Source organism: Papaver somniferum, chromosome 3, assembly GCF_003573695.1.
Source record: "Papaver somniferum cultivar HN1 chromosome 3, ASM357369v1, whole genome shotgun sequence".
NCBI lineage: Eukaryota > Viridiplantae > Streptophyta > Magnoliopsida > Ranunculales > Papaveraceae > Papaver > Papaver somniferum.
In genome coordinates this window covers 105771732-105797201 of record NC_039360.1, presented here as the reverse complement: position 1 = coordinate 105797201, position 25470 = coordinate 105771732, and the positions used below count along the sequence as shown (strand labels likewise).

The 25470-nt window shown below is 36.2% G+C and overlaps 1 pseudogene; it reads left to right on the top strand.

Moving 5' to 3' along the window:
• The window catches only part of LOC113359829, a 67681-nt pseudogene extending 47443 nt beyond the window's left edge, over nucleotides 1-20238 (top strand).
• Nucleotides 20239-25470: the final 5232 nt, after the last annotated feature.

The following is a 25470-nucleotide window of genomic DNA, read 5'->3' as shown; positions in this document are numbered from 1 at the left end:
TGTCGAAGTTGTGATACAATTAAACTTTGATACTGAAAATGCGGGGGGTCTAACAACCACACCCAACAATTCGTTTGGCAATCTGAGAGGACTTACTCCAATACACTTTTTAGAGAATCAACTAGACAGTCAGACTCAATCTATATCAAAGTATATCAAAGAGTTTAATATCTATAACTCTTAATTCAATCCGAAATCAGCAAATAGAAATCTGCGAGCCTGATTGAATATAAGAGGAATTACTTGAACGGTACCAAAGACCAATGTTCAAGTGTCAATAAATGTAAATCAACAACCAAAGGTTGAATATTCTAATTTATTGATCTTAACGTACAACCTGTGATATTTCAATTATATAATAAAATATAATGCGGAAAAGAAATAACACAGACACTAGAATTTTGTTAACGAGGAAACCGCAAATGCAGAGAAACCCCAGTACCTAGTCCAGATTGAACACCACACTGTATTAATCCGCTACAGACACTAGCCTACTACCAATTAACTTCTGACTGGACTGTAGTTGAACCCTAATCAATCTCACACTGATTCAAGGTACAATTGCGCTCCTTACGTCTCTGATCCCAGCAGGATACTACGCACTTGATTCCCTTAGCTGATCTCACCCACAACTAAGAGTTGCTACGACCCAAAGTCGAAGACTTGATAGACAAATCTGTCTCACACAGAAAAGTCAATAGGATTGAATAAATCTGTCTCCCACAGAAATACCCAAGAGTTTTTGTTCCGTCTTTTGATAAATCAAGGTGAACAAGAACCAATTGATAAACCGGACTTATATTCCCGAAGAACAGCCTAGTATTATCAATCACCTCACAATAAACTTAATCGACTAGCGAAACAAGTTATTGTGGAATCACAAACGATGAGACGAAGTTTGTTTGTGATTACTTTTCTATCTTGCCTATCAAAGATATAAAATGTCGAGCCAATTATTTCAATTGTACTCAACACGATAGAAATAGCAAGATCAGATCACGCAACTACAAAGAGAATAGTTGGGTCTGGCTTCACGATCCCAATGAAGTCTTCAAGTCGTTAACCTACAGGGCCTCAAGAAGAAACCTAAGGTTAAAGGAGAATCGACTCTAGTTATGCAACTAGTAACACACATGAGGTGTGGGGATTAGTTTCCCAGTTTCTAGAGTTCTCCTTTATATAGTTTTCAAATCATTTGCAATCCAAGTTACCTTGGTAACAAAGCATTCAATATTCATCGTTAGATGAAAAACCTGATTCAACCAAGCTAATATCTTTCAACTGTTAGATTGAACTTAGCTTGTTACACACAAATGAAATGTACCCTCATTTAGGTTTATTTAGTCGTACCTAAACGTGTACACCATGTTTGTTCACAAATAGTTAACCGAGGTTAGCCATATGATTACTCTCATATCAACCTTATTCATCTTAACCATAAATAGTTCAAATGACTCAAATGAAACTAGTTAAAGAGTTGTTCAATTGTATAGAAAACACAATTGAAATCAAATCGGTTTGATTCACTTGAATCAATCATGAACATTATAGCCACGGTTTGCAAAGATTGCATTCCTTATGATTTAAATGTTTAAGTTCATGGACTTGAACGATTTGACAAAGTAACCAGCTTTAGTATGCGTACGGGTATGCATACTTAAGCAACCAGATTTGACTTTGTAAAGTTTCCAAACTCAGCAAAATTTTTGGTTCAAAAACTTTCGCCAGTATGCGTATGGGTACGCATACTTAAGGTGACTAGTTAATAGTTTTGCCAAAACCAAACTCCGCAGAAATTCTCGGTTCGAGAACTTCCACCAGTATGCGTACGAGTACCCATACTTAACCTGTCTCCTCCACCAATTCCATATACACACATATGCACACTCTTGGCTTCCGGTTTATGGACTTATACACTAATGTGCGAACACATTATATATGCATATATCCAAAGATGGTTACATCATCAACTCTTTATTTCAATCATTGAAACATTCTTTTATAATGTCAATAGCCGTTTTCACACACTATTAGCATTTAAGCAATTTTCAAGATATTGAAATAATCATTATTGAAACCTTCCAAGTCTTACACCAAATGACTGTATCACACAAACCATGTAAGATACGGAAATTTTCTCACGATATAAGATGAACTTGGTCGAAGCGAAAGCTTACCAACACATATTTCGAGAAATATGTAAGCGAGATATACTCAGCTCGAAATCTCAAATGTGTACAGAGAAAACTATATCGTAACATGTCTCAATATAGGAGACAGTAGAAATAGACTTTCCAAGTGATAGATAAGTTCAAGTCTCCACATACCTTTTGTCGAAGAAGTTCCACAAGCTCCCCTTAGTAGTTCTTGGTCTTCAAGAGATGAACGTCGAGAGATTTAATCTCAACTACACTATCTATGTCCTAGTCCGAGACATCTACAAATAGGCTAGAAATCAAGACATATAGTTTTGATCACTAATATTGACAAACATGCTTGAGATAGCAACACATGCGAGTTTGACCGAGCAATGCTCTAACAATCTCCCCTTTTGTCAATTTTATTGACAAAACTATCAATACATATGGATTACAAAAAAGATAAAAAAAAAATAAGCTTCTTATCCACATGCTTGATCTCCTTGGCATCTTCAACGCGACTCGAAATCTTCGTCACTTCCAAGTACTCCATGATCCTAAAAGTTGTAAGTTCAGCATCACAGTTGTTTAATATGCGTAGCTATAAAAATGAGAAAACAAATGCTTTCAATCATTGTTATACAATGTCATAGTATTATTACAGAGCATCAAAGTTCAATTGTATCACAACTCACTACACCATATCTAGGATTTTGCAACATTTTGATTTTTGGGTTTGCAACGTTTATTAACGTTACACACGATTATCCGTTGCTCATAACCACTAATACGTTGCACTAAATCTAGAATATAAGAAATAAAAATGAAAACAGGACACGCTTGGCTTTATTAAAATAGTTGGGGGCCTAAATGTTTATGGAAAGTGATAATATCTAATTATTCTCCTTTTTCTTATGTTTTTATTTCTTTTCTCTGTCCCTCTCCATCACACAAAACTTATCTTCTTCCCCTCCTCTTTTTTATTCTCTTCTAAACCGATCGAGATCTGAGAAATCAAAACCCTTTGTCCCTCTCCCTCAGCCATCACTTATTTGTAAACCAATATTAGCTCTTCTCTTTTTTTTCTTCGTTGCTAAACCTAGTTTGGTTAAATCAAACTCAATCTTCTAAAATCAAAACGATCTTTTATGAACATAAATCAATTAATCAAACTCGATTTGCTATGAACCAAAATCCATCAGAAATCAAACCCAATTTTACTTACCCAAATTTCGCTTTAAACCATAGATATGTGATTTTCTCTGATCTGAAATGAGTTCCAGGGAAACCCGTATTTCATTGTTATTGATTTGTTGAGTTTTATTGTTGTTTAATTAAAGATGCAATTTTATTTTTGTTCATTTGTTGTTTTTGTTCTTATTAGGTTGTTAGAGCATTGCTCGGTCGAACTCGCATGCGTTTCTATCTCAAGCATGTTTGTCAATGTTAGTGATCAAAACTATAAGTCTTGATTTCTAGTCTACTATAGCTAAGGTCTCGGACTAGGATAGAAAGTGTAGTTGAGCTCAAGAACTCCATGGCAATCATCATACAAGACGAAGGACTACTCAAGAAACCGGTGGATCTTCATCGACTAAAAGGTATGTGGAGACTTGAACTTATCTATCACTCAAAAGTCTATTTATCTCCTATCTTGAGACAAAAGTTGTTTTGCTATATAGACTTGGATTATACACATTTGTTATTTCGAGCAGAGTTTATCTCGCCTATCTATTTCTCGAAATATGTGTTGGTAAGCTTTCACTTTAGCCAAGTACATCTTTACCTAGTGACGAAAGTCATGACAAGTTTCAATCACTTTGAAAATTGCTTACATTGACGAAAAATATTTTGTGAATAACAACTATAGAATGTCAACGTCCTCTAAGAATGTTTCAATGATTGAAATGTGAGTTTAGATTATATAACCATTGGAGGATATAAGCATTGTTGTGGAAACACATATATGTATAAGTCTTTATTCCTTGAACCGAAGCTTGCGAACTTTGTTGATCAAGAGAACCAGAATAGTGGTGTGAGCCAAGTCCGCGAACTGGCGGAAGTTCTCGACCCGAGAAATTCTGCTGGAGTTTGTGAACTCCGTCCGGGAACTTAAGTCCGCTAACCAAGCCCGCGAACTTGAGTAGGTTATATCTAAAAACAATGTTTGTGAACTTATTCTTATATAAACTAAGGAATGCAAATTGCAAATCGTGGCTATATAGTTCATGAACTGATTCGAGTGAATCAAATCGTTTTTGCTTCAATTGTGTCTTGTGTAGTTACATAAGATTTCCTTGCAATTGAACAACTCTCTAACTAGTTCATTTGAGTCACTTGAACTAGTTATGGTGAAGAAAAATATGGTTGATACGAAAGTGATCATATGGCTAACCATTTGGTTGACTATTGTTGAACCAACAAATGTACAAGTTTGGGTACCGTTACACAAGCCTAGAAACGTGCATTTCATTTGTGTGTAACAAGCTAGTTTTCGATCTAACGGTTGAAAGATATTAGCTTGAATCTAATCAGGTTTTCATATAACGGTGTATATTGAATGCTTTGTTACTAAGCTAACATTGATTGCAAACCCTGATTTGAAAGATTATATAAGGGAGAACTCTAGAAACTGGGAAACCTAATCCCCACACCTTCTATGCGATACTAGTTGTGCTAAGCTAGAGTCGATTCTCCTTTAACCTTTGGTTTCTTCTTCTAAACCAGGTTAACGACTTAAAGACTTCATTGGGATTGTGAAGCCAGACCGATACTACTTTCTTGTAGTTGTGTGATCTGATCTGCTGTTTCTATCGTACGAGTACAATTGTAATAATTGGCTTGAGATTGATATCTCCGATAGGAAATATATAAAATAAATCACAAACACTTCGTTTCATCGTTTGTGATTCCACAATTTTTTTTTCGCTGCGTCGATTAAGATTATTGGGAGGTGATTGACAATACTAGGATGTTCTTCGGGAATATAATTCCGGTTTATCAATTGGTTCCTGTTCACCTTGATTTATCAAAAGACGGAACAAAACTTGTAGGTATATTCGTGGGAGACAGATTTATCTATTACCGTAGACTTTTCTTTGTGATACAGATTTGTCTATTAAAGTCTTCGACTTTGGGTCGTAACAACTCTTAGTTGTGGGTGAAATCAGCTAAGGGAATCAAGTACGTAGTATCCTGCTGGTATCAGAGACGTAGGAGCATAACTGTACCTTGGATCAGTGTGAGATTGATTGGGGTTCAACTACAGTCCAGACCGTAGTTAATTTGGAGTAGGCTAGTGTCTGTACCGGCTTAATACAGTGTGTGTTGAATCTGGACTAGGTCCCGGGGTTTTTCTGCATTTGCGGTTCCCTCGTTAACAAAATTCTGGTGTCTGTATTATTTCTTTTTCGCATTATATTTTGTTATATAATTGAAATATCACAGGTTGTGCGTTGTTCAATCAATTAGAATATCCGACCTTTTGGTTGTTGATTTAAGTTGATTGACACTTGGATATTGGTCTTTGGTGCCATCCAAGTTTTCTCTCTAGTATTTGATAAAGACTCGCAAATTTCTATTTGCTTGAGTATATATCAAATCGAGAGATTGAGATATAAACTCTTTGATATACTTTTTATGTAGATTGAGTCTGACTGTCTAGTTGATTCTCTAGAAAGTATATTGGAGTTTGTCCATACAGATTGCTAAGCGAAATATTGGGTGTGGTTGTTGTACCCCCACTTTTTCAATTGGTATCAGAGCAGGCAAACACGTTCAAGACCTTACAAGTCTGTGTTTGTAGCGATATGACTCTATGGACAGAGGTGCTATCTCAATTAACGTACCACCAGTCTTCGATGACTCTAATTACTTGTGGTGGAAAATTTCTATGCGAGCTTTTCTTCAAGCACGTGATTTTCAATCATGGTTATATGTTGTTAATGGTTATAATGCTCCAGTCGTGGCAGTTGGAGATGTAAACGTTCCCAAGGATATTGGTGAATACACCCCTGCCGAAATAAATGCTGCAAAGCCAAATTCCGACGGTGTTAATGCCATTATACATGCCATTACCCCAAATCTTCAGAACCATGTGTCAAATTGCACGAGGTCTAAAGATGCATGGGATATCTTAGAAACCATATTCGAAGGTAACTCCAGTGAAAAGGAAGCTTGGCTTCAAAACCTTAATTCCGATCGGGAAAACCTTCGTATGGCAGATGAAGATACATTTGATGAGTTTAATCATAGAGTGTCTGAAATTGTTAATGCACCTTTTGCATTGGGCAAGACTATTCCTGAAAAGGACATTGTGATGAAAATTCTCAGATCGCTGCCATCTAGATACGACTCTAAGAATCATGCCATCGTTGAGGGAAATAACCTTGATAATCTCTCCAGAAATACGCTGGTTGGGAATCTTAAGATCTTTGATCACGAACATTCATCCAAAACTAAGGATGTTGCGTTAAAAGCACAAAAGGACACTAAATTACTTGATAAGAGTAAAAAAGTGTATATCTCTGAAGATGATCACTCTGAGACAGATTCATCAGACGATGATCTTGACAAGTCGGTCTCGATGATCACAAGACAGTTTAGGGATCTTCTATTGAAGAGAAGTAAACGGTTCTCCAGAGATAAGCCTAAAGCATCAGTTAAACCTCATAATCGTATTCCTCCTAAAAATAAGGAAACAGATGAAACTAATGATGAGGATATTCCTCAGTGCTTTAAGTGTAAGGGATTTGGTCATTTTGCAAACGAGTTCCCAAATCGTAGAAAATACACCGGGAACAAAGGTCTTGCTGCAACTCTTGATGAAATGTCTGACAACTATGATTCTAATGAAGACGAGAAATCAAGTGTTGCACTTTTTGGTGAAAATATTGATTTTGATAACTGTAGCAATACATACATGAATCTCGATATTCTTTCAGAAGAGAACCCAACTAATCTGGAAGAAAAAATTGATCCATTTCTTGGAAACTCTGTTTGTAATGTTTCAGGTTCCACCATGTGTCTAGCTGCGTGCACATCTCAGAAGCCTGACTTTTATCCCAGTTTCATGTGCTCGTATTGTTCTCTAAAGGGTCATGAACTTTCAAGGTGTTACAAGTACAAACACCAATTGAGGCACGTCAACAAACTTCAACGAAGAGAAAATCAATTAGCAAATAAGCTTAAACTTGCTCGGAAGACCGCTGAGGTATGTAGGATTTTATCTTCGTCAAAGAAGTTAGTTTCCAAGGATAAACCAAGACCATTAGAGAAGAAAGTATGGTCGAGTCGTTTTGATAGACAGAGGTCTGTGGATTCCTCTCTAGAGGAAAATGGTGGAAAAATTGTTGTTCACCACAATGCAACTTGATTGTATTGTTTTGGAAATCTTGTCTCATGTGCCTGATCAAAAGAGACAATGATTTTGTACCTCTCAGGCTTTAGGATTTTTTTTTCTTAGTTTTGTTCTTCCTTGTCTATCAGCAAAGGAGGGTTATTATCGACAATTCTACTCTTTATAGGGTTGTGAGTTGGACGTGTACGAACCTGTTTAAAGGTTTCGAAACCCTACATTCCTTTTTCCTTCCTCAAAACCTCTTTTTATCTCAAGACTACTTGTTGAGTTCAATTTGTGATTTCCTCTCACAAATCCATACGATATGGATACTTCAAGCATGATGTCTTCTGATGGAAAAGATGTTAATATGATTGTTAATCCATCAATCATGAAGGAAAAAGAGAAATCTCCGTTATCTCCTACCTTGAAAAGAAAAAGAAGGAATGTGAGGAAGCCAAGAGCCGTTCCTTCAAACTCTCAGAAGTTTTCTGATGTTCTTGAAGTGTTGAAGGAGATCCGAAAGGAGATTCAACAAATAAAGGCTTTTGTGTATAAGACTCATGAGATTCAAAAGGCCCTGGTTCGACATCACCATCCAAGAAGGTTTTATTGATATAAAATCCTACCTTAATGAACCTTATGTCCCAATGGCTGTTGACGACAAGGAGTTCGGGGATGATAAAGAATTCTTCAAAGGTCTTATTGCCTATTAAATCTTCTATTTTTCTTGTATTGTTTAGAAGAATAACTATATTTTGGAATAGCCATTATTGTGATTACACATAGCTATGTCCAACGTTTTCATCTTCATGTTTTTAGATTTATTGGTTTAAATTCTAAATTTGTTTGGAAGATGATTTTTGCAGTATTAATCTTTATGGTTTATATATTGCAATATTGTTATATAATATGTGTGTTTGCGTCTGTGAACTATGACTGTCCCATACATTGTCAAAAGTAAAGTCTTTCGTATGTCGATATGCATGTATTTATAAAAGAATGAATAGACTTTTGACAAATACAAAAGTTAAGCCTATTGTGTCAATTATTGATGGAATATAGGTTAAAATCTTTTGTTTGCAAGGATTATGTCTATTGATTGTCGTTATGTGAATAGTGATGGAAAATAGAATGGATCCTTGTGTATTCCGCAGTATTGATCATTAGGATCCCGTTCTTGTACCTTTGCCAATTTTATTGACAAAAAGGGGGAGAATTAATATGTAGTTCACACTACAAATACATATGGTTTTCGGATCATTATGTAGGGGGGGTGGTTTCCATGTGAGATGGAGTATTGACTAAGGGGGAGTGATACATATCACCATAGTATTGTTGTCGAAGTTGTGATACAATTGAACTTTGACGTTTTGTAATGATATTATGACACTGTATAACAATGATTGGGAACTCTTGTTTTCTCGTTGTTATAGCTACGGATTTTCAACAACCATGATAATGAACTTACAACCTTTGAGATCATTGGAGTACTTGGAAGTAATGAAGATTTCGAGTAATGTTGAATATTAGACATGTGGAATAGGAGCTACAAAAGTTAATTTATTTATTTGTATTCCATATGTATTGATAGTTTTGTCACTAAAATTGACAAAGGGGGAGATTGTTAGAGCATTGCTCGGTCGAACTCGCATGCGTTGCTATCGCAAGCATGTTTGTCAATATTAGTGATCAAAACTATAAGTCTTGATTTTTAGTCTACTATAGCTAAGGTCTCGGACTAGGATAGAAAGTGTATTTGAGCTCAAGAACTCCATGGAAATCATCATACAAGACGAAGGACTACTCAAGGAAACGGTGGATCTTCATCGACTAAAAGGTATGTGGAGACTTGAACTTATCTATCACTCAAAAGTCTATTTATCTCCTATCTTGAGAAAAAGTCGTTTTGCTATATAGACTTAGATTATACACATTTGCTATTTCGAACAAAGTTTATCTCGCCTATCTATTTCTCGAAATATGTGTTGGTAAGCTTTCACTTTAGCCAAGTTCATCTTTACCTAGTGACGAAAGTCATGACAAGTTTGAATCACTTTGAAAATTGCTTACTTTGACGAAAAATAGTTTGTGAATAACAATTATAGAATATCAACGTCGTCTAAGAATGTTTCAATGATTGAAATGAGAGTTTAGATTATATAACCATTGGAGGATATAAGCATTGTTGTGGAAACACATATATGTATAAGTCCTTATTCCTTGAACCGAAGTTTGCCAACTTTGCTGATCAAGAGAACCGGAATAGTGGCGTGAGCCAAGTCCGCGAACTGGCGGAAGTTCTCGAACCCGAGAAATTCTACTGGAGTTTGTGAACTCCGTCCGGGAACTTAAGTCCGCGAACCCAGTCCGCGAACTTGAGTAGGTTATATCTAAAAATGATGTTTGTGAACTTATTCTTATATAAACTAAGGAACACAAATTACAAACCGTGGCTATATAGTTCATGAACCGATTCGAGTGAATCAAATCGTTTTTGCTTCAATTGTGTCTTGTGTAGTTACATAAGATTTCCTTGAAATTGAACAACTCTCTAACTAGTTCATTTGAGTCACTTGAACTAGTTATGGTGAAGAAGAATATGGTTGATATGAAAGTGATCATATGGCTAACTATTTGGTTGACTATTGTTGAACCAACAAATGTACAAGTTTGAGTACGGTTACACAAGCCTAGAAACGTGCATTTCATTTGTGTGTAACAAGCTAGTTTTCGATCTAACGGTTGAAAGATATTAGCTTGAATCTAATCAGGTTTTCATCTAACGGTGAATATTGAATGCTTTGTTGCCAAGCTAACATTGATTGCAAACCCTGATTTGAAAGACTATATAAGGGAGAACTCTAGCAACTGGGAAACCTAATCCCCACACCTTCTGTGTGATACTAGTTGTGCTAAGCTATAGTCGATTCTCCTTTAACCTTTGGTTTCTTCTTCTAAACCAGGTTAACGACTTAAAGACTTCATTGGGATTGTGAAGCCAGACCGATACTACTTTCTTGTAGTTGTGTGATCTGATATGTTGTTTTTATCGTGCGAGTAAAATTATAATAATTGGCTTGAGATTGATATCTCCGATAGGCAAGATATAAAAGAAATCACAAACACTTCGTCTCATCGTTTGTGATTCCGCAATATCTTTTTTCGCTGCGTCGATTAAGATTATTGTGAGGTGATTGATAATACTAGGCTGTTCTTCGGGAATATAAGTCCGGTTTATCAATTGGTTCATGTTCACCTTGATTTATCAAAAGACGGAACAAAACTTGTAGGTATATTCGTCGGAGACGGATTTATCTATTACCGTAGAATTTCTGTGTGATACAGATTTGTTTATTAAAGCCTTCGACTTTGGGTCGTAGCAACTCTTAGTTGTGGGTGAGATCAGCTAAGGGAATCAAGTACGTAATATCTTGCTGGTATCAGAGACGTAGGAGCATAACTGTACCTTGGATCAGTGTGAGATTGATTGGGGTTCAACTACAGTCCAGAAGTTAATTTGTTGTTGGCTAGTGTCTGTAGCGGCTTAATACAATGTATGTTCAATCTGGACTAGGTCCCGGGGTTTTTATGCATTTGCGGTTTCCTCGTTAACAAAATTCTGGTGTCTGTGTTATTTCTTTTCCGCATTATATTTTGTTATATAATTGAAATATCACAGGTTGTGCGTTGTTTAATCAATTAGAATATCCGACCTTTTGGTTGTTGATTTAAATTGATTGACACTTGGATATTGGTCTTTGGTACCATCCAAGTTATCTCTCTAGTATTTGATAAAGACTCACAGATTTCTATTTGCTTGAGTATATATCAAATCGAGAGATTGAGATATAAACTCTTTGATATACTTTTTATCTAGATTGAGTCTGACTGTCTAGTTGATTCTATAGAAAGTATATTGGAGTTTGTACATACAGATTGCTAAGCGAAATATTGGGTGTGGTTGTTGTACCCCACTTTTTCATAGGTTACTGATGTTCTTGCTCAAGATGGACTTGAGTCGTCTAATTTTATTGTCGACATTGATTTCACAAAGAGCAATGAATCAGGTTTGTTCTTAATATGGGGTTTGGAACTTAGTTGTGTCATGCCATGTAATTCAACAAACTAAACTATACTTTTGGCTATTATTTAGGTGCAAGCTCATTCAACAGGAAGACAGTTTACATCACAATGGAAACTTCCAAAACCCTTATCAACAGGCAATATCTATTATAGGGAGAACTTTATCGGCTTTCAATGGGGATAATCGCATTCCCTGCTTTGGTTTTGGAGATGGTATGTGCACAGTTTAGCTTGTTATGGTTATGTTGCAATTAGTCTTTGTTGTTAGGCTATTAAGTTTTGATATATTTTTTTCCATTTAATTTTATAGCATCAACACATGATCAAGATATTTTTAGCTTCTATCCACATAAAAGACCCTGTACTGGATTTGAGAAAGCATTAACACGATATAGAGAGATAGCACCACATCTGTGACTGGCAGGGCCAACATCATTTGCACCAATCATTGAGATGGATACTACAGTTGTCCATCAAAGTGATGGCCAGTACCACACATTGTTGATAATTTCTAATGAGCAGGTAATTTAGATTTTTGTCAAGAGTTTATTTGTGTTTGACGATTTTACAACTATTTTTTGGTTTATTCAGTGGGGGGTATTCCGTGTATACATACCAAAGTTGACAATTTTATTTCATTTTCCATAGATGGCTACAGGTTATATGTGCTGGTGTAGATGAATGCTCCTAGTGATATCTACGTTATATGTACAGTCTCAAATTTGACAGTGTCGTGGGATTATTTCATTTTCCATGGTAATTGTAGGTTGTAATGAGTGTTGATACTGAACGCGGCCGTCTAATCCCACAAGAGAAATGGACTATAGATGCAATTGTTAAAGCAAGGTTGGCTCCTTTAAATATTGCAATTGTCTGTGAAGTATGCATTCTTGGTCAAGCCGTGTTCTTAAAGACATGTTCTTTGCAACTAATACCCATTGTCAATTGTTTTAGTTGGAGTTGGAGATGGGCCATGGGAGATGATGAAAGAGTTTCATGATAACATCCGTGCTAGTGCTCTCGTTAATTTCCAGGTATGGACCATTTGCTTGGACAAATCTGTATGCTTAGCAGTCACGCTTTACTGTGAAGGCTTAATTGTGCCTGTGTTTTCCTGTCCAGTTTGTGAACTTCACAGAAATTATGCCAAAAAGTTTTCCAGAGAAAAAAAGAAGAAGACAGAGTTTGCTCTTTTAGCCTTGATGGAAATCCCTTCTCAGTACAAAGCGACATTAGATCTCAATTTATTGGGGTAATCATGGTTGTCACCTTTGTTTGTGTTTCTACGTTTTTTTCTTAGGCCCTTGCAAGTATTTTTTCTGTGGTTTTCTTTAGTGCATTGCGAGTATTTTGGCTGTGGGAGTTGGAACAAAATATAACTCGCACCCGTTCCTTTATGTTTTATTCAAGCAGTTCTAAAAACGGCAAAGCAGTAGAAAGGGTTTCTCTTTCTCCACCTCTTTACAGTGCAGCAGCAAATTCGTCTAGTACTAAACCCAGTCCCAGTCCTCCTAGAAGTTTCAAGCAAAGTTCACCACCCTATTCTGGACCTAAACCATCTGTTGGCATAGCTCTGGTGTGAAGATGTTTGCACTTTTAGTTGAAGAAATGATTCAATGGTATTTTAAATGAAATGAAAAGGTTCCACCACCTTTTTTAGCGGCTAATTTTTTTGGTTAATCCGCTGCAGGCCTGTCCTATTTTCCTCACCAACCCAAAAGATATGGCTTTTGGCTGTGGACATCAGGTTTTAATTTTTGACCTTCAATGCTTCACTGTCTTCCTCATCATTTTATTTTTTCTTGATTCATCAGTGAAGTCATATACCTAATATTGATAGTGGTTGTTTGCTCTCAATTTTGCAGACATGCTGCAAGTGATAGATACATTTTTGTGTCTAAATTGTCCTCAATTTTCTCTATGTTAGTGCTCGATATTGTACTAATTATGGTGCTTTTGTGTTTGGATAGGTGTTTTTGGAGAAATACATTTGTGTGGAAAAAGTGCTCGAAAAGTGCTATTTGGACCCCCGGAGAAAATTACTAAAGGCACCCCAGAAAAGTGTTAAAAGGCACCCTCACTTTGGATTAGGGCACCCCCAGACGCCCCAGCTGTTAAAGGCGCCCATATTTTGGATAGGGGCACTTCTTCTTCACGGTTTAAAAATGAAATTTTGGCGGAAAGAAATATACAACAGCAGCGATATATCTGGGGAAGATTTTAACGAGTTCTGTTGGAGATTCTCAAAGGATTTGGACTTGATGTATCCTGTTTCGGTAAAACAGGATTGGTATATGGTTTTGAAGAGTAAAACAAGGGAAAATTTCTTTCCTTTTATAGAACAGAGGAGGTGGAAATACTATCGAAATCTTGTGGAGATTTTTGTCGGAGATTTTCAACAGTATTGATTGGGAATGATTTGACACACCGAAGTAGGATTGCTGACTGGTTTTTGATCAACAAAATAGAAGATTTTCGTGTATATTTTAGTCAACAGGGAAAGAATAATATCTCGAAGATTTGCTGTTATCTGCAAGTTAATGCAGTATATGGGAATATAAAATCCCCTGGGATTCGTATCTATCAGTTAGGGAAGTTCTGAAAGATTTTGACAGCTCTTCTACGTGTGAAAATAAAGAGAAAATACTTGGGAGATACTTTATTAATCGTCAGAAGATGTGAGTATTAACTCGAGAGATATCCATCTGTTGGGTATAAATAGGTGATGGGGGACGCACAAAAGGGAATGGAGAGTTGGGGGAAGAAACAGAGCGTATAATAGAAAGGTGCAAAGAGTTTTTCTGTTTTATAATATTTTCACCTCTTGTTAGCACTTTTGAGCAATGAAAAATTATTCTGAGTGTGTTTTCACCATGTGGAGCTAAACCCCATCACTGGGACGACGGAGGAAGCAACTTTTCATGATTGTGGTAAATGAATTAATTCTTTTATTGACTATTTGCATTGATTTAATTGCTTTATGATTTCTATTAATTATTTGTTATTTTGTTAGATGCCGCATGCTTAGTTCTAAATGCTTTAGATGCGTCATGCTTTTAACTTACAAATTACGAAATCTATTTTTGGCAAAGAACTAGAGTCACAACTTCTTTTGTTTGAGCTATATTGTCTAGAGTTAATTACTGAACCATAACAATATGAAAAGTAGTGGAATCCCGCGTCTCAGCGTCTCATCATCTTGTGACAAATTGTGTTTATATATTTTTCCTTATTTTCTTTATTAAGTCTTAAAACAAATTCTCAACAAATCTGAGTGAACGAATCATCTTACTACAACATCATTGAAAATAACCACCAATTTTTGGCGCCACTGCAGGGGATTTGTTTATAAATTTGTTTTTAGGTTTTCTTTTTATTATTTTTGTTCTTTTTTATGCGTTTTGGTATTTCTTATTTTCTTTCAGGTTTGGAGCTAAGCTAAAGAAAAAAAAAGTGTTGAAAAGAGAAGCGAAGCTAAAGAAGGAAACAAAGAAGGGATCCAAAAGAAGTAAAGAAGAAGATTTTGTATATAGTTAATTTATTTTTATTTTATTTTTAGAAACTGTATATAGGGTTTTGTTTTTGTAATAATTATTTTTATTTTTGGACTTTTTAATTTTTGGACATTTTTATATTTCGGACATTTGGAAATTATTTTTTTAAAACCCTACGGAAGGGTAGTTTTAAATAAACTGCACAGAGAAGGACGGCGATTACGATATCGCCTCGGCCCCTCGGGTTCGTACATGACATATGAGTCGTGGCCCGAGTCGACTTCAACGGTTCATCCCCCGTCTGGAACGGGAGGTAAGAATTCTAAATACCCGTGAATCTCCTGTCAGCGGGTTTACTGGATGATTTTGTATGCATATATGTTGAGAAATCGAATACGGCTTTTTTAATTTCCTAGTAAAGGGAAAGGCCTGGCCATACAAGATAAGGGTTCGGATTTCATCACCGTTCTCTTCTTGCCCGCCTTAGGAAAACGAAACCAAACGCGAACCTAAGCTTTAAAATTTGGAATAGAACGAGACCTATAGGGTAACGAGCTTAGTAGGAAAGTCATTCGAGAAATATTGGTTACTCTTTTAAGCATACTTCGAAGTTCATGATGGTTTCTGTGAGTTGAATGCGTGACTGCGCCGCCTTGTAATGCGGTGAGGCCTTGGGTATCAAAGCTCCACGCAGCTTCCCTCGCCTCTATTCAGCTTACTTTGACTCGGATTGATTCCAGAGGGGTTTGCTCAGATTGTAACGAATTCCTTTTCGAAAGAATATAAGCTGGTCTAGAAACAATCTAAGTGGAACCATCATGCTTTTTGTTTGCTGGATAAAATAGGCTTGTTGTGGTCGAGTCAGCCTTCTTTGTGTTTGTTTAGAATTCCCTTGCAGTTAGGATGTCGAACTGGTATTATAATAGCCAATACAATGAGTATTCGACTGAGCAGCTTGGACATTATCCTTTTTATGACCATAGTGTGAATAGTGATTGGGAACGCGAAACTTTTGAAGGTTATGGGTTATACCATGGTGAGCCCAATTACTATCCACATGTGCACCGGTCATACGAGCAAGAAGACTATAGCACTAGTTCCTCGTGTTTGGAGGATGCAATGAAACTATTGAAAAGTAGTCCTTTTTATGATCCTTCTGATAATTCCTCTTTACTAGAGTCAACACGTAAATTAGCTGAGTCGACACGTAAGTTAGCAGAAATGAATAACTTAGTTTTTGACGAAAGAGAACTTTCTATAGAGGAATCCCTCAAGCTGATGGCTGAGACGAACGAAAGACTTGCTCGAAATAATCTTACTTTCCAATATAGTGTTTCCAATAATACCCTTAAAAATGAGGATAGTTATTTTCATAATCAAGATGACGAGGTTAGAATTGGTAACACTACTTTTTTTGATGAGGTTCGATCATTTTCATGTTATTATAGTGATGATTATGATGAGAATAGTATCGATGAAGAACATGAAATATGTAGGCATAGTGATCAAGAATTTGTTACTCCAATTAAGCTTTACGATGATAATATTATTTCTAGTTCAAATCCAAATAATTTTTATAATTATTCACCTATTCAAAAGGACGAGGATTTCACTAGAGATACCCCCGTTTTAGATGATGTAGTATTTCTTGTCTACGAAGCCGATGATAGTTTTGAGGAACGAGTTTATTCTGAGAATATTGTTTTAGAGTCTAGAAATTTAGAAACATTAGTCTTAGACGAAGAAGATGAACTCGTAGAGATTTTAAATATGAGTGAGGATGCATCACCCGAGTATAATCTACACGAAGCAATTGACCATTTTCAGGATTCCAATGATCTAGAAATTAGGGAAATTGTAGCTAGTCTATCTAGAGACACCCAAAACTCTAAGTTTGGGGGTGATTATCATTCTCCTTGTGCCTTACCTTTAGCTCTTACATAGATCCCTCACTTGGGACTTGATATATGTGCCTCATCCATTGTGTCAGATTACCTTCATACTAGCTCTCCCGAACCTAATAATGTCCAGGAAGAAGTTCAGTTGTTAGAAACCCATCATATGGTTTACCCAGGCTATGATACCCAGATTGATTTTATTTTCCCACCAAAAACTTTTATTCCAATTGTGGGAACGTTTGAATTTCAGATGTGTCGGTTATTGAGTTTTGAGACTAAACCTAATTACTTTAAGAGATTACGGTCGACACATTTGTTTAAGGAAGACCACCACGTTCATTATGGTCAGCTGTGTAAGTCAAATTTGATTGACTTAGAGGATCCCCAGTTATTCAGGTTACTTTTATGTGCTTCTAAATTCTTAGTTGAGTATTTCCAGACTCTACAACCTGACCTTCAGGATCCTTCCTTTGAGGAAGTCCATCCAATGAAAACCTTTTATCTATACCCTTTTATAGAGCCTAAACCTGAACCAAAACTAGATATTGTTGTCTTAAAGTTAAATAAGGGTATGTTCGGTATCTTCATGGTATGTTACGATTTTCTCTTCTTTTGGGTAATAGTTTTTGATTCAGATGACCCGCAATTATTCTGGCTGCTGCTATATGATTCTTCGTGGTGACTAATCCTTTGTTAGTCTGGATGAAGACTTTAAACTTAGCACTTCTTGGGAGGTAACCCAATCTCATGCAACACGGTAATATCTTTCCTTCACTCTTTTGCTTCAAATGGTAACAGTTTCTCCTTGTTCATATGCTTTTAATTTTATCTTTAGAACATTGAGGACAATGTTAGATTTAAGTTTGGGGGTATGGGAGAAACTTTTTAGTTGCAATAAATAAACTCCAGAGCCTAAAAATTTATGCTTATTAAGGATTGCACTAACCAATCTAAGTGGATGGGAACATTTTGGTTGTAGGAGTTGAGGAACCAATCTGATTAGATGGAAACATCTAGAAGAGTCTATTCATAAAAGCACAGAGCTCAGGTGTTAGAAAAGAAAACATGGTAGTTTCGCCATATCCTCGTGATGGAAACATCGAAAGAATCCTGATCACTTCTTTTTTTCTTTTTACCATTACTAGGGTGAAACAGATTGACTGAGATACAAAAAAAAAAAAATTGAGACCAGACCACCAGACCAACCAGAATAAATACAATAAAGTCGACCACTAGTACCCTTGTATTTGCCAGTGAGTTGACCTGGAGTTAGGATTATCGACCACTGGTTCCCTTGTATTTGCCAATGTGTTGATATTAGTCCAGACCAGTATCTCAGTCCATTAGGATAGGTTCACCTTAGTCAACATCATCTACGTTTTTCTCTACATCCATCTTCTTAATCTATCCATGTGATTGGTTGACTCCGGTTTATGATGTCCAGAAACTATCTGAGTAGAGCTCTGTAACTTTATATGAATTTTAGTATGCTTGAGTGCAAACTTGTGTACATCAATTGGAATTTCGCATCAGGGTACTTCCTCCTGTAGTCAATAAGTATGCCAACCAAGGAGATTCTTTAGTGCCTTCCAAGGTTCTGCGTAGATAGCTAGGGTCCCGAGTAAAGGTTTTGTGGGTACACCTCTGGTAAACCCCCCGGAGACAACACTCCGCCGCTAGGGCCACCTAGCGGTTTAACGGCTTGCTGCACTAAAATAAATTTGCTCGAGGACTAGCAACTAATAAGTTTGGGGGTATTTGATAGACACATTTTTGTGTCTAAATTGTCCTCAATTTTCTCTATGTTAGTGCTCGATATTGTACTAATTATGGTGCTTTTGTGTTTGGATAGGTGTTTTTGGAGAAATACATTTGTGTGGAAAAAGTGCTCGAAAAGTGCTATTTGGACCCCAGGAGAAAATTACTAAAGGCACACCAGAAAAGTGTTAAAATGCACCCTCACTTTGGATTAGGGCACCCCCAGACGCCCCAGCTGTTAAAGGCGCCCATATTTTGGATAGGGGGCACTTCTTCTTCATGGTTTAAAAATGAAACTTTAGCGGAAAGAAATATACAGCAGCAACGATATTTCTGGGGAAGATTTTAACGAGTTCTGTTGGAGATTCTCAAAGGATTTGGACTTGATGTATCCTGTTTCGGTAAAACAGGATTGGTATACGGTTTGGAAGAGTAAAACAAGAGAAAATTTCTTTCCTTTTATAGAACAGAGGAGGTGGAAATACTATCGAAATCTTGTGGAGATTTTTGTCGGGGATTTTCAACAATATTGATTGGGAATGATTTGACACACCGAAGTAGGATTGCTGACTGGTTTTTGATCGACAAAATAGAAGATTTTCGTGTATATTTGAGTCAACAGGGAAAGAATAATATCTCGAAGATTTGTTGTTATCTGTAAGTTAATGCAGTATATGGGAATATAAAATCCCCTAGGATTCGTATCTATCAGTTAGGGAAGTTCTGAAAGATTTTGACAGCTCTTCTACGTGTGAAGATAAAGAGAAAATACTTGGGAGATACTTTATTAATCGTCAGAAGATGTGACTATTAACTCGAGAGATATCCATCTGTTGGGTATAAATAGGTGATGGGGGACGCACAAAATGGAACGGAGAGTTAGGGGAAGAAACAGAGCGTATAATAGAAAGGTGCAGAGAGTTTTTCTGTTTTATAATATTTTCACCTCTTGTAAGCACTTTTGAGCAATGAAAAATTATTCTGAGTGTGTTTTCACCATGTGGAGCTAAACCCCATCACTGGGACGACGGAGGAAGCAACTTTTCATGATTGTGGTAAATGAATTAATTCTTTTATTGACTATTTGCATTGATTTAATTGCTTTATGATTTCTATTAATTATTTGCTATTTTGTTAGATGCCGCATGCTTAGTTCTAAATGCTTTAGATGCGTCATGCTTTTAACTTACAAACAATATTTTACGAAATCTATTTTTGGCAAAAAACAAGAGTCACAACTTCTTTTGTTTGAGCTATATTGTCTAGAGTTAATGACTGAACCATAACAATATGAAAAGTAGTGGAATCCCGCGTCTCAGCGTCTCTTCATCTTGTGACAAATTGTGTGTATATATTTTTCCTTATTTTCTTTATTAAGTCTTAAAACAAATTCTCAACAATATGAGTGAACGAATCATCTTACTACAACGTCATTGAAAAAACACACCAGCAAGTATGGACAAGACCTTCAAGTATGCCCCATTTTCCGTACCGCTGTCAAAACTGGAATAAAGCTTTGTGGTTAAACATAATCGGTTTCTAAGTTTTGTTCTTGCTTTCTTATTGTCTGAAATTGCTAATAGCTGAGGGTTTCTTTTGCATAGCTGAGGGTTTCTTTTGAAGGTAAAGTCAACGATTTGGGTTTTATTTACTTGGTGATTTTCAAGGTTTTATCTCAACATAACCCTACGTCTTACTTTCTCTACTCATCTTTTTATGTTTGAAATTGACTAATGGGGTTGTTCATGATGATTAATTGAGTTGCTGATAAAGTAAGTTTTGGTTTTTCTTGTTAGACTTGATGGCGATTGTGTAAGTGATAAAGGTTAACTATGTTGATTTGGTGGTGACAATGGTGAAATTTGGTGGTGGCTGGTAAGTGTTGTTAACAAAAATTTTTTTTATCAGAATCAGATCTGAAGTTTTTGTGGATTTTAGTAATATCAAGACTAGATTTAAGGATAGTTATACCCTTTTTGTTTGTGGAGATGCTCATTCGAAATATAAATTATTGTTGAAGTTTCACCTGATAGTTCACTAGGTGAAGGTGATAGTTCACCTGATAACTCCCCACAACACATAGTGAAAAAGTCACTATTGACCTCAACCAAAAGTCATCTTTATAATGACCATGAGTATAACACAACAAATATTTTGCTACAGATTCATTTGGAAAAGCTTTCGCGAACCAACAAACCCGCATTCTATGTTGTTGTTCTTCGCTGGAGTTGATAATGACTTGAGATAATAATTTCAGCTTCCTTTGTTAAAACAGGTATGAAGTGCCCTTTTACATAATGAATGTACCTGAGCAAAATTGAAGCCAGTAAGTACTGATTTCTCTAGCAATATAACCAAATCCAAATGCTATAGCTTTGAGTAATTCTTAAGAGGATATCGAGATCTATGTTAAACTCTCTTAACCTTAACCTCTTCCTCTTTTCAGACCTCAAGTTGAACTTTACCACCAGACAAACAATGTTCTAATTAAGCTTTTTGTTCTAAGTAAGTTTTTTGTTGAGTTTTCTTTGATTCCATATGTTCTAAACCATAAATTGCATTAAAGTTACAACATTTTGGTTTTCTCAATAAACTTTGAGACTTGCGTATCAATTTATAATTCTGTCTTATAATCTGTAGGATCGATAATGTTCTTCCACCATTGGTAGTGCTGGGATCGAAAGAACTTCTCATTATACATGTAAACAACAGAAGGTTAGGTTTTTATGAACTAATGTTTCATAGTTTCAAATTCAGAAACTTGGCATAAGTTGTATTTAATCTTTGAAACATACCAGTTAACTGTACGGGTTTATGATAGTTCTTTTAATACATGTTGAATGTATGAATTGTTCTTGATCGGTCGTGATGATCAATCATATGTTTGTGATTATATATCAATAATATGTTTGTTGAGATACTTTCCAAATGATAAATTGGGTCTTCTAGTTCATTTAAAATGGTATATGCATGAACATAAATCTGCCGGAATCATATCAAAAAATCTGGGTCATATGAAAGTGCTGAATATATATTCAGGTGCAGAAACCTGCCGGAATAATTGTCGGAATTTTTTTTTTTTGCCTGTAAATAGTTTTGCAACGTATATAAAGGTTGCGCAAATTAGTGTAATACGTTGCCTAAATTAGTGTAACCGTTGCACAAATTTAAGAATCCGTTGCTGAAATTGCAAAATAAAACGTTGGTAAACCAGTTGACCAACGTTTATATATGTTGCAAAAATTTGTCGTTGCACACAAATTTGCTACGCCATATTACAAACGGATATAAGCGTTGGTTAAATTCATTGCAACGCGTATATCCGTCCCAAATCGGTTGTTTTGGTGTAGTGACTTTGACAATAACACTATGGTGATATGCATCACTCCCCCTTAGTCAATACATATCTCAACATGAAAACCACTCCCCCTTACATAATGATCCATAAACCATATGTATTTGTAGTGTGAACTACACATTAATTTTCCCCCTTTTTGTCAACAAAATTGGCAAAAGTAAGAAAATTAGTGGGATCCTAATGAAATTTCCACGGAGATACATCATGACCAAAAGGTATATTAACATACCAACAAATTTAGATGCAATCATAAAGCCGAAGCTAAATGCATTCATCGAGGAGTTAATGAAGATACAAGATAACCCCTAAAAATTCCACAGCCGCACTCCCCACAAAGATTTAGCAATTAAGCACAAGTTCAAAATGAACTCTCCCCCATAAAATGTCATCCCCGAAGGAACAACAAAGGCGACCTTACTTTCACAAGAAAAAGAAGGATTTCTTTTGGACAAACAAATCACATGAAAACATGAATTTGTATCCACAAAATTCAATTGAAATAACCACAAGAGAATCCATAGTTAGTTTAATCGAAAGATAACAACCAAATTAATCACAAGAGAACCCATGATTAATTCAGTTGGAATACACAACCAAATTAACCACAAAAAGTGATTAATTTAATTGGTCATGCTCGACATAAGCGAACTTACAGAGCAGCAACTAAAATAACCAAAAGAGAATGATTAATTTAGTTGTACATGTTCGACATAGGGAACCTCACGGAGCAACAACTAAGTTAATCATAAGAGAATAATCAACTCAGTCGATTGTGCTCAATATAAGAAACCTTATGGAACAACATAGTATATGCACAAAGATTGTGGATCGGAGATCGACCAAATACTGCGGAATAGACAAGGATTCATTCTTTTTTCATCACCATTTGCACAATCACATATAATAGACTTACTCCTTATAAACAAAAGTTTTATCCTTTCTTTTTATCAAAAACATGACATAAAAGGCTTTAGCTTTTGTAATGTCAAAATTTCATTCTATCTTCCATCAATACATTCATATCGACATAATAGAGATAACTTTTGTACAAGTATGGGACAGTCACAGGTTCACGGACGTAAACAACATATCCCATAACAATTTGCAATATATAATATCATAAAGATTAAAATTGCAAAAATCATCTTTGTTAGAGCACTGCTCGGTCAAACTCGCATGCGTTGCTATCTCAAGCATGTTTGTCAATGTTAGTGATCAAAACTATAAGTCTTGATTTCTAGTCTCTTATAGCTAAGTCTCGGACTAGGATAATAAGTGTAGTTGAGCTCAAGGACTTCATGGCGATTCATCATACAAGAAGAAGATCTACTCAAGGAACCGGTGGAACTTCTCGATAAAAAGGTATGTGGAGACTTGAACTTATCTGTCACTCAAAAGTCTATCTATTCTATCTCCTACACTTTTAGACAAAAGTCGTATGCTATACATATAGACTAGATCATACACATTTGGTATTTCGAGCTGAGTATACCTCGCCTATCTATATCTCGAAATATGTGTGGGTAAGCTTTTCGCTTCGACCAAGTTTATCGTTACCTAGTGACGAAAGTCATGAATGTTTCAATCACTTTGAAAATTTCTTTGACGAAAAATAGTGTAACAACTGTATAACGTCCTCTAAGAATGTTTCAATGATTAGAATGAGAGTTTAGATTACATAACCAATGGATTCCTTGAACCGAAGTTTTCGAACTTTATTGATCAAGAGAACCGGAAGTATGGCAAGTGCCAAGTCCGCGAACTGCCGAAGTTCTCAAACCCGAGAATTTCTGCTGGAGTTGACAAACTACTTGCGCGAACCCAGTCCGCGAGCCGGCGTAGTTCTCGAACCCGAGAATTTCTGCTTGAGTTTGTAAACTCTATCCGATGTCTTAAGTCCGCGAACCTAGTCTGCGAACTTGAGAAGGTTATATATCTAAAGATGATTTCTGAACTTAATCTTAAAAGACTAAGGAATGCATTTGCAAACCGTGGCTATTAAAGTTCATGAACCGATTCGAGTGAATCAAATCATCTTTGCTTCAATTGTGTCTTGTGTAGTTACATAAGATTTCCTTGCAATTGAACAACTCTCTTAACTAGTTCATTTGAGTCAATTGAACTAGTTATGGTGAAGGAGAACATGGTTGGTATGAAACGCTATATGGTTAACCTCTTTGGGTAGACTATTGTTGAACCAACAATGTACACGTTTGGGTGCAGTTAACAAGCCTAGAAGCGTACAATCATTTGTGTATGACAAGCTAAGTTTTCGATCTAATGGTTGTGAAATATTAGCTTGAATCTAAATCAGGTTTTCATCTAACGGTGAATATTGATTGCTTTGTAACTAAGGCAAAACCCTGATTTGAAAGGCTATATAAAGGAGACATCTAGTATTGTGCAAAAATAATCCCCACACCTTACGTGTGATACTAGTTTGCGTGCTAGAGTCGATTCTCCTTTAACCTTGGGTTTTCTTCTTCTAAAACCAGGTTAACGACTTAAATACTTCATTGGGATTGTGAAGCCAGACCGATACTACTTTTATCGTAGTTGTGTGATCTGATCTTGCATCTTCTATCGTAACAGTACAATCATATTGATTGGCTTGAGATCGTGAGAGTTCTCCGATAGGCAAGATATAAAAAATAATCACAAACACCTTCGTCTCATAGTTTGTGATTCCACGACATCTTGTTTTGCTACCATACGATTAAGATTGTTGTGAGGTGATTGATTAATCTATGCTGTTCTTCGGGAATATAAGACCGGATTATCAATTGGTTCCTATTCACCTTGATTATTATCAAAGACGGAGCAAAAACTTTTAGGTTTTTTCTGTGGGAGACAGATTGATCCTTTGATAGACTTGTCTGTGTGAGACAGATTTGTTTATTGTTAAAGCCTGCGATTTTGGGTCGTAGCAACTCTTAGTTGTGGGTGAGATCAGCTAAGGGAATCAAGTGCGCAATATCCTACTGGGTCAGAGGCGTAGGGAGTACAACGGTACCTTGGATCAGTGGGAGACTGATTGGGGTTCAACTATATTCCAGTCCGAAGTTAGCTTGGAGTAGGCCAGTGTCTGTAGCGTCTTAATACAGTGTGTATTCAATCTGGACTAGGTCCCGGGGTTTTTCTACATTTGTGGTTTCCTCGTTAACAAAATTCTGGTGTCTGTGTTATTTCTATTTCAGCATTATATTTGTTTATATAATTGAAATAATACAGGTTGTGCGTTTGAATCAATCAATTGGAAATCCGACCTTTGGTTGTTGATTGATATTAATTGATCCTTAGACATTGGTCTTTGGTACCGTCCAAGTTATTCCTTGTGTTTGATTAGGACTCGCTAATTTCTATTAGCTTGAGTAAATCAAAACAAGAGAGAGATATTCAT